The sequence below is a fragment of the Mirounga leonina genome, unplaced genomic scaffold (assembly GCF_011800145.1).
Source record: "Mirounga leonina isolate KUSES-001 unplaced genomic scaffold, KU_Mleo_1.0 Mir_82, whole genome shotgun sequence".
NCBI classification, from domain to species: Eukaryota; Metazoa; Chordata; class Mammalia; order Carnivora; family Phocidae; genus Mirounga; species Mirounga leonina.
The window spans coordinates 29,438,595-29,451,543 of NW_023270825.1; the positions used below are offsets into that span (position 1 = coordinate 29,438,595).

At 40.1% G+C, this 12,949-nt stretch overlaps 1 protein-coding gene across 6 annotated transcripts in view; it reads right to left on the reverse strand.

Annotated features, from left to right (window-relative positions):
* The window catches only part of SIPA1L1 (signal induced proliferation associated 1 like 1), a 447,306-nt gene that overhangs the window by 182,768 nt on the left and 251,589 nt on the right, over window positions 1-12,949 (reverse strand). Inside the window, exon 15 of one of the 6 annotated variants that reach the window (XM_034992842.1) lies at window positions 11,033-11,087. The exons of the other annotated variants lie outside the window; for them this stretch is intronic. The gene's annotated coding sequence lies outside the window, so the exon portion shown is untranslated. The remainder of the gene's footprint in view (window positions 1-11,032; window positions 11,088-12,949) is intronic. 6 annotated transcript variants of the gene reach the window in all.

The following is a 12,949-nucleotide window of genomic DNA, read 5'->3' on the forward strand; positions in this document are numbered from 1 at the left end:
ACCAAAATGTCTATTCTCCACAAATTGAAAATTAGGTTCAATGAAATCCCAATCAAAATCTAGAAAGCTTTAGGGGCACCTGGCTGGCTCAATCAGTACAGCATAGGACGCTTGATCTTGGGGTTGTGAGTTCAAGCCCCATGTTAGATATAGAGATTACTTAAAAAAAAAAAAAAAAAAATCTAGCAAGCTTTATAGGGAAAAAAAGGCAAGTTGATTCTAAAGTTACATGGAAATGCAAAGAATCTATAATAGTTCAAACAATTATAAAAATAAGAACAAAGTTGGAAGACTTCACTATTTCATTTCAAAACTTATTATAAAGCTACAACATTCAAGACAGCGGGTAACTGCCATAAGAACAGACAACAGACCAGTGAAACAGAAGAGAGTCCAGGAATAGACTCACACATATATGGGCAATTGATTTTCAACCAAAACACCAGCTCAGTTAATAGAAATGTCTTTTAATAAATGGTACTAGATATATATATGAGGGGAAAAAATGTCACCTCAACAATTACCTTATTTCATACACCAAAAAGATTAAAGTTAGGTTATCAAGCTAAATGTAAAAGACAAAACTCTAAAGCATCTTTAAGTAAATATAGGAAAATATTCCCAATATTGGACAGGCAAGGATTTCTCAAATAACACACAGAAAAGCACTGACTATGAAAAACAATAAATTAAAATAAAACCTTCTTCTCATCAAGAAACATCGTGTGTGTCTGTTTATGTGCATCTTTACTACTTAAATATATATAGTATGTATTTTTTTGTTTGTTTTATTTTTAAAGATTTTATTTATTTATTTGAGAGAGAGAATGAGATAGAGAGAGAGAGCATGAGAGGGGGGAGGGTCAGAGAGAGAGGCAGACTCCCTGATGTACAGGGAGCCCGATGTGGGACTCGATCCCGGGACTCCAGGATCATGACCTGAGCCGAAGGCAGTCGCTTAACCAACTGAGCCACCCAGGCACCCTATAGTATGTATTTTAATATATATTTTAAATCTTGCAAATAAAGAACTAAAAGATAATTCAATAATACTTTAGAAAAACAGTCAACACTTGAAAAAGGTACTCTCCAAAAAAAAAAAAGAAAAAGTATGTAAGTGGCCAAGAAGCACATGAAAAGATCCCCAAAATTATTAGACTTCAGGAAAAAACAAACTAAAATCACAATGAGATACTGTTTCACACTTAGCCCACCAGAAATGGCTAAAAAGAAAAACAAAACCTGACAATACCAAACACTGATAAGAATGTGGAGCAACTAGAACCTCAAAAATGGCTGGTATAAAATGGCACAACCACTTTGGAAAAACAGTTTGGTGGTTTCTTATATAGCAAAACATACATCTACTCCATGATCTAACTATTCTACTCCTAGGTATTTACCCAAGAGAAATGAAAATATATGCCCAGAAAATGACTTCATAAGGATGCCTATAGCAGTCTTATTCATAACAGCCAATAATTAGACACAACCCAAATCTTAACACTTAAGATCTATGCATTTTATTGTATGTATATTATACCTCAAAAAATCAAAAACAAAAATCTTGAAGACAAAAGGTCGAAGGGTGATGACATAACCCTCCCCTCCCCCACGCTTGTCTCCCCTGTGCTAGAAACAGGGAGGATGAGAGACCTGTGACAGGTGGGAAGATGAGTGCTGGACAGAGAAAGGGCTGGAGGCTGTTGACAGGCAAAGGGATGAGTGGGAAGAGATGGAAGGGCGTGACTAAGGGTCCACGTCTGGAAGGTAAGAGGACCATGGGATGGACGGGATGAAGGGGTCACCTGTGGAGAGGAGCAGGGCCTCACAGAGCATGGGGTGCAGCATGGAGAACAGAGAAATGAAGGAGCTGGGGAGCTGGGAGGTAGGCTTGCCCTGAAGCTGCCTCTGTCTCTCCGTCTCTCCTGCCCCAGCAGTCAGTCCCCAGGTGTGCGGAGTTCCTCTGTGCCATCCGATGGAAAAGGAATGAAAGGAGAACCTCGAGGTACCACTGGGCAGCCGCCATGCAACTTGCCTAAGAGAGTGAGAGAATATCCGGCAAAGGGCTGGAATCTCTCTTGTGGGAATGAAGCATGCATTGTGTCAACATGGATTATCTTTCAGAGAAAGAAGTATGCAAGGACCCATCTGTTCCCTGCCCTTCAAGTGACTTGTTTTGCTACTTTTAACACATAATTATGCAGTTAGGCCTGTATTTACTTTCCTTAAAATGGAGATATCACAGACTAATAAACACGAGAATCCTTAGGTTAGCCAAACATTCTCAGTATGGAACATGCTCTCTAGGTTGATTTACTCACCAATAGATGGAACTTAACATTTAATAAATGGCCCAATAAAAGAGCTAATTCACCTCATATGGGGTAGTGAATTACATATACAGACTAGAGGTGGAGACAAGAAATTGCTTCTTTGTAGCATAAACAAGTCTGATTGCTATGGAAGTTACAACTTGGACTTTCTTTTCTCTGTACCTTGGAGTACTCTTGATTTCACCCTAATTCCAATTTAAAACGCCTCAGTAATTAAGTTTAAATATCATCTCTCTTTTGAAGGAGGAGACTTCTATGCTAATAAGAGTTTAAAATGTTTTCATTAGGGTCAATCAAGTGTTTCCACTGCTATCTTCTTTTTCTTATTCAGCCAAGACATCACTTCCAAGATAACTGATAACTTTTTTGTTGGCCTAGCTATAATACTGTGCTTTAAAAAACCCCAAATGCCTAAAAACAAGTTCTATGAATGAACTTTATCACAGCCTTTCCTTTCAATAGACAGACGGTCCCCAACATATGATGGTTCAACTTAGCAATTTTTTGACTTTACAGTGGTGCAAAAGCAATAGGAAGCATACTTGGAATTTTGAATTTTGATTTTTTCCCTGGCTAGTGATATGTGTTAAGATGCTCTCTCCTGACGCTGGGCAGTTACCGCCAGCCGCAGCTCCCGGGCAGCCGTGCGATCGTGAGGGTAAACAACCACTACACTGACCACCCTTCTGTACCCATACAACCGTTCTGCTTTTCACTCTCAGTACACAGCTCAACGAACTACACAAGATCTTAAACACTTTATTGTAAAACAGGCTTTATGCTGGATGATATAAGTGGCCCAACTTCAAACTAATGTACATGTTCTGAGCACGTTTAAGGTAGGCTAGCAAGGCTGAGCTCTGATGTTCAGTAGGGGAGGTCAGGTGTATTAAATACATTTTTGACTTACGTGATTTTCAACTTAGGATGGGTTTATTGGGATGGAACCCCTCCTGAGTCAAGGAAGATCTGTATATTGGAAAGGAAAGAACCTACAATGTCCCTTGAATCAGGCAGTCTTAGAATACATCCGCATCATCGGCCCATCTCCTCCCCTCAGTGAAACAAGCCGCAGAGAGCCGGCGATTAGTCTCTGGAAATAACTCTGAGAGGCCTGTGGATGTAAACTATCAGCCAGCTGCCACGAATGTCAAGTCCCTCCCGGACAGGATTTTTGGAGGTCCCGGAGAGTCAGCGCAGGTTCACTACGCAAAGCCAGGGCAGCGCTTCTGACGAGGCGGTTGCTCTCAGTGCAGGAGCACCTTTCGTCCCGCGGGCAGATGTGACATGGCCTGCTCCCATGGAAGGAGGCACTTGATCAGACAGACTCTGCGCAAGTGGGGGAGAGAGGAAGCAAATGTCTTTTTCCCCCTCTTCACTGTCCCTGCAAGTTATACTTTCTGTAGACCAGGTCACACATCTCTAAGTCAGATCAGTCTTTCCCATGGACAGGTACCAACTGAAAAGCCTGAGGGCAAAGGGTTAAGCCAAAACAAAAAGCAATATTCCATGCGAAAACTCAACCAAGGCAATAAGCCCATCTGCCAGAGAAGCAGTCCCCCCTGCTGAACGAGGAGATTGAGACTCTGAAATAATTTTTCACATGGCCAGGAACTTCACGGTCGTTGCCAACAGACAATTACTGCCATATATGAAGGGCAGTGACTCCTGTATTTGTAAATATTGTGAAATGTCAGAAACTCATTTTAATGCAATATACACTACAACATTTGTTCAATATGCAAATCATTTTCTTCTGCAAAAGGTCCAGGCAGATACAAAATGGTGTCATCAAGAACTAGCTATTCCCTGGAGACAGGACTGTCCAAAGTAGCTGGTGCTCAGATGGAAGATCATGAACTGAATGGAATATTTATAGTCATCCACTCTAGCAGAGAATAATAGTGGGGACTATTTATGATACTTCTCCTATTTATGATACTTTACAGTTTACTAGAGAGTATTTTTGTATTCATTATTATCTTGTTTGGGAAAATGGGCCAAGTCTCTGCGGGACTACAGGGAACATCCCAGCGTCACAGACCACATGGCCTTAAGAAGCCCACAGAAAAACAATGTGCTCCTCTGCCCTTAGAGGAAAACAACTAACAAAACTGAAATAATTGCATCTTCTCTTGTACTGAAGAACAGCTGAGAAACAGTAACTGAGAAACTATTTTACAGATCATGGTGTTCTTCCAGATTTGAAACACCCAGTGCCTGCAGTCAGTGGTACACTACATTCAATAATCATGACCAAAAAAGGACTCTGCAAAACAAAGACTAACTACTTAAGAAACCAGACTCTTTCTTTCCTTCCTTCTTTCTGTCTCCTTCATCTGTTGTTTTTCAAGCATTGAAACCTAGAAGAATGGGCCTACTTTGCCTTTTCTATCCAGAAATAGCAGAAAACAGACACAAACTCCTCCAAAAGCACCATGACCCTGCCTCTATTTTGTAACATTAAGAAAAGAGTGAACTTGACAATGAAGTTTAAAGAGCTGGTGATAAGGACAGAGATCCGACCTAGCAACTAGAAAAGGCAGAAGAGAAACATTCAAGCATCCAGAAAGCATTCCTCCAGACTTGACGGATTGTTAACTGCCTTTCTGGCCAAGGGATTATCCCTAATCCAGTGATTCTGAGCTGTAGTTTCACACCACCTCTAGGGGACTCCAAGAACTCAAAGAATGTGACAAGATTTCAGAACAAAATTTTAATTCAACCAATTTACGGAGGACAATGAAATGTAAGAATGGTTGGAAATCACCTTTCTGGGAACTAGACAACAGTGTACCTCTTATCTTGAAACCTGAATAACTTCTCACACTTTTCATTCCTCTAGAGAAAAAAAGAAAGATCCTAGTTAACAGTAGGGAGGAAGAGTCAATTTAAAAAAAAAAAAGTGTTCCACTTATTTCCTAGCCTCCTCACAGAATTAATGAGCGAGGAACTCAGCTAGTAGCAAATTAGAATGGCTATTTTAAGGACTATTTTTTCCCTAAGTCAGCAAGTCAAACTTTCTATCAACTGAGCATCTACTATGCGGGAAGAAAAAAAAAAAAAACAAAAAACTACCACTGACAAGTTAACTATTGCTCAAAAGCTGTCCTTAGGGGCGCCTGGGTGGCTCAGTTGGTTAAGCGACTGCCTTTGGCTCAGGTCATAATCCTGGAGTCCCGGGATCAAGTCCCACATCGGGCTCCCTGCTCGGCAGGGAGTCTGCTTCTCCCTCTGAGCCTCCTCCCTCTCATGCCCTCTGTCTCTCTCTCTGTCTCAAATAAATAAATAAATAAAATCTTAAAAAAAAAAAAAAAAGCTGTCCTCAGACCCTGGTCAGGAAATAGTGGCTACCTGGTGCAAATTAAGTCAACAGAAATAAACAGTTGATGGAATAATGGTAGAATTAGCAAATTCCCTTTGGTGTTTTACTTTTTAGACTACAAATTCTTCACCCGAACTCTTCACTCTCTAATTTTTTTTCCCAGATCGGCTCCACCACTTCATTCTTTACTTGAACTCAATTTTATTCCATCCTCCACTTAGAAAGTCAAACCTATCTATCTCAACCTCTCCCCCAAACCCATCTCCATCTCTCGATCTCATCGGAAAAGGAGAAAGAAGTGGAGGTAGAGAAGGAAAAAGGTAGCCCACTCTAAGGAACAAGATGATTGGGAGACCGACTGAAAATGACTTATCCAAGTCCTTTCCAAAAAGAGATTACATTGGAATCATACCCAAAAACAAAAAACTCATCAAGCTGTCTTTGTGTGGAGTAGTAAGCTTAATAAAATCAGGAACCCACTGACAGTCTTGTAACTTGTTAAGAGTATAAGTAGCAAATAAACAAATGGGGAGCGTTCTTTATTTATTTATGGCATTAGCACTGGGGCTGAGAAGAGTTAACTGAAATAAATCTAATGCATGCTATCCAAGAAAATCAACTGATATACAATCCCAACATTGTGGATAAAAAGACAATGGTTCAGGGACGCCTGGGTGGCTCAGTCAGTTGAGTGTCTGCCTTTGGCTCAGGTGGTAATCCCAGGGTCCTGTGATGAGTCCCTTATCGGACTCCCTGCTCAGTGGGGAGACTGCTTCTCCCTCTGCCTGCTATTCCCCCTGCTTGTGCTCGCTTGCTCTCTGACAAATAAATAAATAAAATCTTAAAAAAGAAAAAAAGACAACAGTTCAGTACTAATGAACATCATCATGCAGTATATCTAAATGTCCCACAGGTAAAACTGGTAGAAAAGATAGGATTATTATTTATTAATGACTTTTAAAAACAAATGAAAATTTGCTTTCTTCAACCACTGAAATGCAAAGATCTCAATTTGATGCTTAAAACTAAAAACACATGTGACATCGATGAACCTAAGTTTGAGTGTTTTCCAATAATACAAACTTACCAGCTAATGTAAAACCTGGCTCTATTTGCCTAATATAATTCCGTGGTCTCTCAATGGAAGGCACTGCAATGGCAAAAGTGAAATCAGCAAGCCGCTGCTGTGTAACAAAGAACGTTCTCACTAATGTTAACAGCTTCAGCATTAATATTCAAAACTCCTCATTCGCTTCCAGAGGTGGAGCCTCCCAAAGAATCCACCAGACGCAGCGCCAAAACTGAATGATACCACAAAATGCAGACGTCCTCTAAAACAACTTCTCCACTCTCTACTTGGAAGAGAGGACAGAGGTCAAAGCTCTCAGCATTTGTTCTGTTTACACCACATGGCTTCAGGACAAGAAACTGTGGGGGTCACTACTGGCCAACGGGCTGGAGCGCATCCCTGCTCACGGAGAAGGCCTCAGTTAAGGACACTTGAAAGCAGCCCCCTGGAAGCCAAGAGGGCTGTGGCAGACCACGTTATTCTGGGCCTCCGAGAAGGAGGCCAGCAAACAAATGCTCAGAAACTATCACAACACCACCAAGGACAAATACATTCAATCCAGGGAGACGTCTGTTGCTTCAGTTTTTGTGGTGTGATGATTTGACAACCAGACAATCACCCAAGTTATGGTAAACCAAAGCCTGAAGTGGGATAATCAGAGGTCCGAGTCCGTGCAGAACTCCACGGATTTGCAGTGTTGTGCTGCTCAGTTGTGGGAAGTTGGTACAAGACAGGGAAGGGAGTGGAGAGACGAGGCAGGGTGCAGATATGCCGTATTAAAAAAAAAAAGCAAGCAAGTCCAGGAGAGACTCTGACACTCAGTTATCCCTGGAGAATTACCACATACAGCCTCAGTTGCTTGACTTTTCTCTCCGATCTTTCTACCAGGGGAGCAGAATGCATTTCTTTTAAAAGCATACTATCCTTCTGCTCTTTCTATAAAGCAGCTTATTTCACAATATTCCTTCACTTAAAAAAGAAAAACAAGAAATATGCCCTACTCATGAAAATCTCTACCTAAAAATGGATGGTAAAAAAGGTAACCCGTACGGACCCCAGTCCAGCTTCTCTTTAAGAGGCTATCTCCTTACCTATGATGACATGATGACAACCTGTGGAAATAAACACTGGCAGCAGTTTAGATGATATCAGGTTTAACACGTACCATATATAGGTATTTCAGAGTTTCTGGGTGCCACCACCTTCTGTCAGTCCTTTATTCGTAACTGGGGTGAGGGATTTATCCCAGTTTTAATGGTGTGCTCTGTGTTCTATGAGAACATATTATTAGCCAATGTTAATAACAGCTACTTCTAGATGGTACAATTCTACATGTTTCTCATTTTCGTTTTCATCTTTATGTTTACCTGTTTTTACATTTTCATAAGGATGTATTATTTTTATTAAAGTTATTTTTTAAATATGCTGGGAGAGAGTATTAAATGAGATTTTCCTCATGTTTTGAATAAATATAACTGAATGGATGTTATTGCAAATGATCATCAAAATACAAGTCAAAGATCAAATTATAGCAGCAATTAGTGCTGGGCCTTGGTCTAAATCTTTACAACCAATAAGCTCTATACACTTGTAGAGCATGGAGATCCACTGGTACCTCCATTTTTAAATGAAGCCTTAATGTAGTACAGGGGGTACATAATCAAATTTTAGGGATGGGGTCAAATATCCAGACAAAAATAGAAACAGCTGGTTTATCTCCACACACAGTTTAGCAGAGTTCTCCAGATTACAGAAGGGGCACCTAACCCTACAGACCAGACTAATTCTATTTAATTAGTCTGAGAATTAAAAAAAAAAAAAAAGAGAGATGGGAAGTGTTCATCGGGGATTAGCATTCACTCAGAACACTGAGATTTCATTTGCACAAAGTTAGAAGGCATTTGCTCTTGAGGGGATGACTCCTTTAGGTATTTTTATATTCATTAAGAACTTTGGAATTCTTGACTGAGGTTTTACAAATCACTGCACCCATTAAACAAGAGGTATTGACTGTCATGGAAGAAATAATTTACAGAAAGTAAGCTGGAAACCATAAAGTGATGTTAAATTCCCACTAGAGATATACCTTTCATGCCCCCTCTGTTTATATATTGGCTAATGACCCAATTATTTACACAATATGCAAACTAAGGGTAATAAGGTTGGGTGATTTGTATTTGGTACTGAGGCATGGTCTCTTGGCTCCTAATTGCAGAAAGAGATTAAGTGAAAGGTTAACTGGGTACTAAACAAGTCCTCGTGACAAAGAGGATCACAGTTCTTCATGAAGAGGCATTCTTCATAAACATAACCTAAATTACAAATATGAAGGTCTTTCTGATTTATATTAGGGAAAAAAGTTTAACCACATTAATACAGAATTTTTTCAAGGGTATTCGTGAAATACTTCACCAGTTTCTTAGAAACTCACTCTAAAATCTACCAACTTAATTCAGCATCAAGTGCTAATAATAATTTTATATTTTGAACACCTGATTTTCAACAACTCCAAAATGAATGCGGCAATGTCTAACAAGGAGCAATGCCCTAGATGAACAGAAACAACCTAACTCACATGCTTGTGCACAGATACCCACAGACACAAAACAGTAGTTACCCGGTGAGCGGTGGCTTTCTTCTACTTCCCGTCAAAAGATGCATTCCTATGAGATGCCCACTCACATATATTCCAAAATGAAAATAAAGATTTATCCATGTATCAAAACGTCAACTCACATTACAAGTTGAAAATCTGGTCTTTTTGCTATGGATTAGATAAATCTGCTTGTCTTTTTCTCTTTAGAGCAGACATAGTAAGATAGCAAGGGCTGGGCAAGACCCCTAATGCACCATCAGAGAAAACCCAAAGGAAAAAAAAAAAATTAAAAGGCTTACTTTCTATATAAAGTCGTCTTCTTATCTTTAACCTAAATGACTTATAAATGTCTGCCACTTTAGAATGAACACGATTATTTTCAACTTTCTGCTACAAAATAAGTTGAAACAAACTACACTTATTATTTAGTGAAGATAGAAAACAACTTTCACTGGCTTCATGGCCAGTCACCTAGTAGGTCTCAACAAGTCAGCTGACCCTTCATTTTGAGAAGGGGAAGAAAAGGATAACAAAATTCTATACTAAACATGAGAGATATGGAGGAGTGGGACAAGTCAGAAGAAGCTAAATAAACACGATATAAACTTCTAGGATTTCCCCCTAACCCCAGTTGTGGTGTGGAGGTTAAGCTGAAGCTCCAGAATTCCCCTTCATGAAAGACAGACAGGCAAGAGTTCACCAAAAGTAAGGATACAGAGCTTGGAGGAATATTCTAAAGCAAACCCACAAAACCAAAACTGTTTTACAAATATCGAATATTCAACGGCTTTCCATTCTATCTAGGGAAGAAATCCATTTCCCCAAATGTATATGTATCCTCTAAAGTACTTTCAAACTCCAAGAACAAGTCTCCCTTTCTCATTCCCTCAATCAGAATAAAGAACAGAAAACATTTAGTAGCATTCCAGATAATTTGTGCCAATTGAGATGATTCATGTACTGCTTTCCCAGACTAAATGGTCTATGGTCAGTGCTTTCAAGTCAACAAGGGTGCGGAGAGCAAGACCTAATTACAGGTCTGAGTCACTGTCTAGCAGTTCTCTCAGCCCCATGGACCATCCCCCACAAAGACACCATTTCATTTTGAGGTATAAAATCAAGCCAAGCCTACCAATCCCTTTACATAAAAAAATAAATAAGAAGATACCATTCCACACACACACACACACACACACACACACAAACAAAAGCATCAGTTCACAGTACTGATTTCTCAAAGAAAAATTTCAACAGGCTTCTTCCACTAAAATGCAACTATAATACTAAATTTTTAAAATAAGAAAATGCACATAAATCACACTACAGGATTAAAATGTAAATATCTGTACTTCTTATGTTTATATTTGGCCTGATATATAACAAGGTGCCCGCTATCTTTGAATTCTGGTCATCTTCCAATGGGAGAGTAGCTCTTTTCATAAGGGCCTCATTGATTGGGCGTTCTCACTGATGGCTATAATCTTCTCACATTGGCAACATTTTAATTTAAGATCCTGGGTCCACATTGGGGGAAAAAAAGCTAAAGATAGTTACATTTAAATAAATTTAAAAGGAGGACCCATTCTTTTAACAACAGAAAAATGCATGCACACAGCACAAAAACCCCAATTTTATTTCAACAAAAGATGTTATTATTTTTCCTTCCTATAACATGTATACAGTATTATGAATTAAGGGGAAAATACCTTTTGAGCTTACTTCTTTCTCCCACATGTCAAACATTTAAACAAAAATAACATCCTGGAAAAAAAAAGAAAGAAATTCTCTTCTGATTGTCATAAATCTTTCTCTGACACTTTATCAGTAATTATGTCCCCGAGTTGAAAGGATTAATGATCCCTGAATGGAAATGACTATTTTGTTCTGTGGAGGCCACATTCCAAACAAGAACAAAGGGTAATATGAATCCTCCAAGAGCAAGAGAAGGAGTTATTTGGTTGCAGAAGTTAAATGACCTGAGATCTACTTCTGACAAGAACGATACAAAATGATCTCCAAGACTCTAAGCGAGGGCACAAAAGGCAGTAATGACCCCGTGCCAGTGACTGAGGTCCCAACCTGGTCATAGGAGCGGACGGCTTCTCTGGAACTGCAGCCACGGTACACCGAACAGACGGACGGTTTAGAATGCACAAAAGGAAACTTTGTAGGTGTGATGGCAGGAAAATGCAGACTTAGCGAAGTCTGCCAAAAGCATGCATTCTGAGCACAGGATGACTCGAGCTATTTAAACACAAGCCACGCCTGCGCAGGAGGGCAGAAGCAGGTGAAGAAATGGAACTCACTAGCAGACCAGACACCGATTCGGAGAATAAGATAAAAGGCTGTCCACATGTTGATTAAACTCAACAATTTAAAGTCTTACACATTTAGTATAGATCACTGGGACGTCTAGTGTCTCAGAACAAATTTATGGCCTCCTTCTGTGATCCTGAATTTATTCTCAACTCCTCTGTGATTTTTTTTTTTTTTTAAAGATTTTATTTATTCGACAGAAAGAGACATAGCGAGAGAGGGAACACAAGCAGGGGGAGTAGGGAGAAGGAGAAGCAGGCTTCCCGCCGGAGCAGGGAGCCCGATGTGGGGCTCGATCCCAGGACTCTGGGATCATGACCGGAGCCCAAGGCAGACGCCTAACGACTGAGCCACCCAGGCGCCCCTCCTCTGTGATTTTAAAACAAATACATATAGTATCTACATTTACCTGAAGTTAAAAAGCATATAAAAAATCATACTACACAAATGTGGTAAAAGCACAGACAAATGCATGGAAAAAATAAGGAATAATATCAGGATAGCGGTTCCTCGGAGGTAGAGACAGGCACTGCCTGCTAGGGGGCATTACCCTGGATTTTTTCCTGTTCCACAGAACTGGTAAACACTCGATTTCTCTAGTGTATTGTAGGGAGAGTACATATGGGTATTTGTATTATTCCTTATTCCATTGTTTTTATATTTGAAATATTCATACTAATTTTTGAAGGACAAAAGCAAACGGGGCATCAGAAGCCTGGGCACAGACTGTTCTAAGAAAACACAAAGAACAGGTCCATACTGCCAAATATACACCTAGACAAAGAGCTGGTTCTCAGGCGGGCAGGCCAAGACCCTTTTCAGAGTTCACAGCCCAAGTAGGTTGATTAAAAGGCAAAACCTTCCGGAGGGAAAAGAGAATGAAAGCAATATATTTTATTCTCCTGTCTTTGAATACTAAATCACTCTATCAGTTAACTGTTAAGAGTGAAGAGGGTGCTGGTCAACACCAGCAACCCTGCCAGTTTAATTTAACGGTATTATTTTGCCTTGCTTTGCAATTACTCCCACATTCCCCAGGGAGAAACTAATGGATTACTAAAAATAAAATGGAGATTAAGTGAATCACTTAGGATGTTTTGGCTCCCAGTGTAAACTGGCTTAAACAAAAAGCAAATGCGTTGGCTCAAAAGCGTGGACTTCTGGAGGCCTCAGGGCTTACTTCTCTGTCCTCGGCCCTGTGTGGCTTCTTGCTCAGGCTGCAGCCACAGTAGATCTGCCAGCACAGAGCACAACCCAGAGAAAGAGAAAGAGAGGCAGGCCCTTCCTGCAGGCCTGTTTCAAGTCTG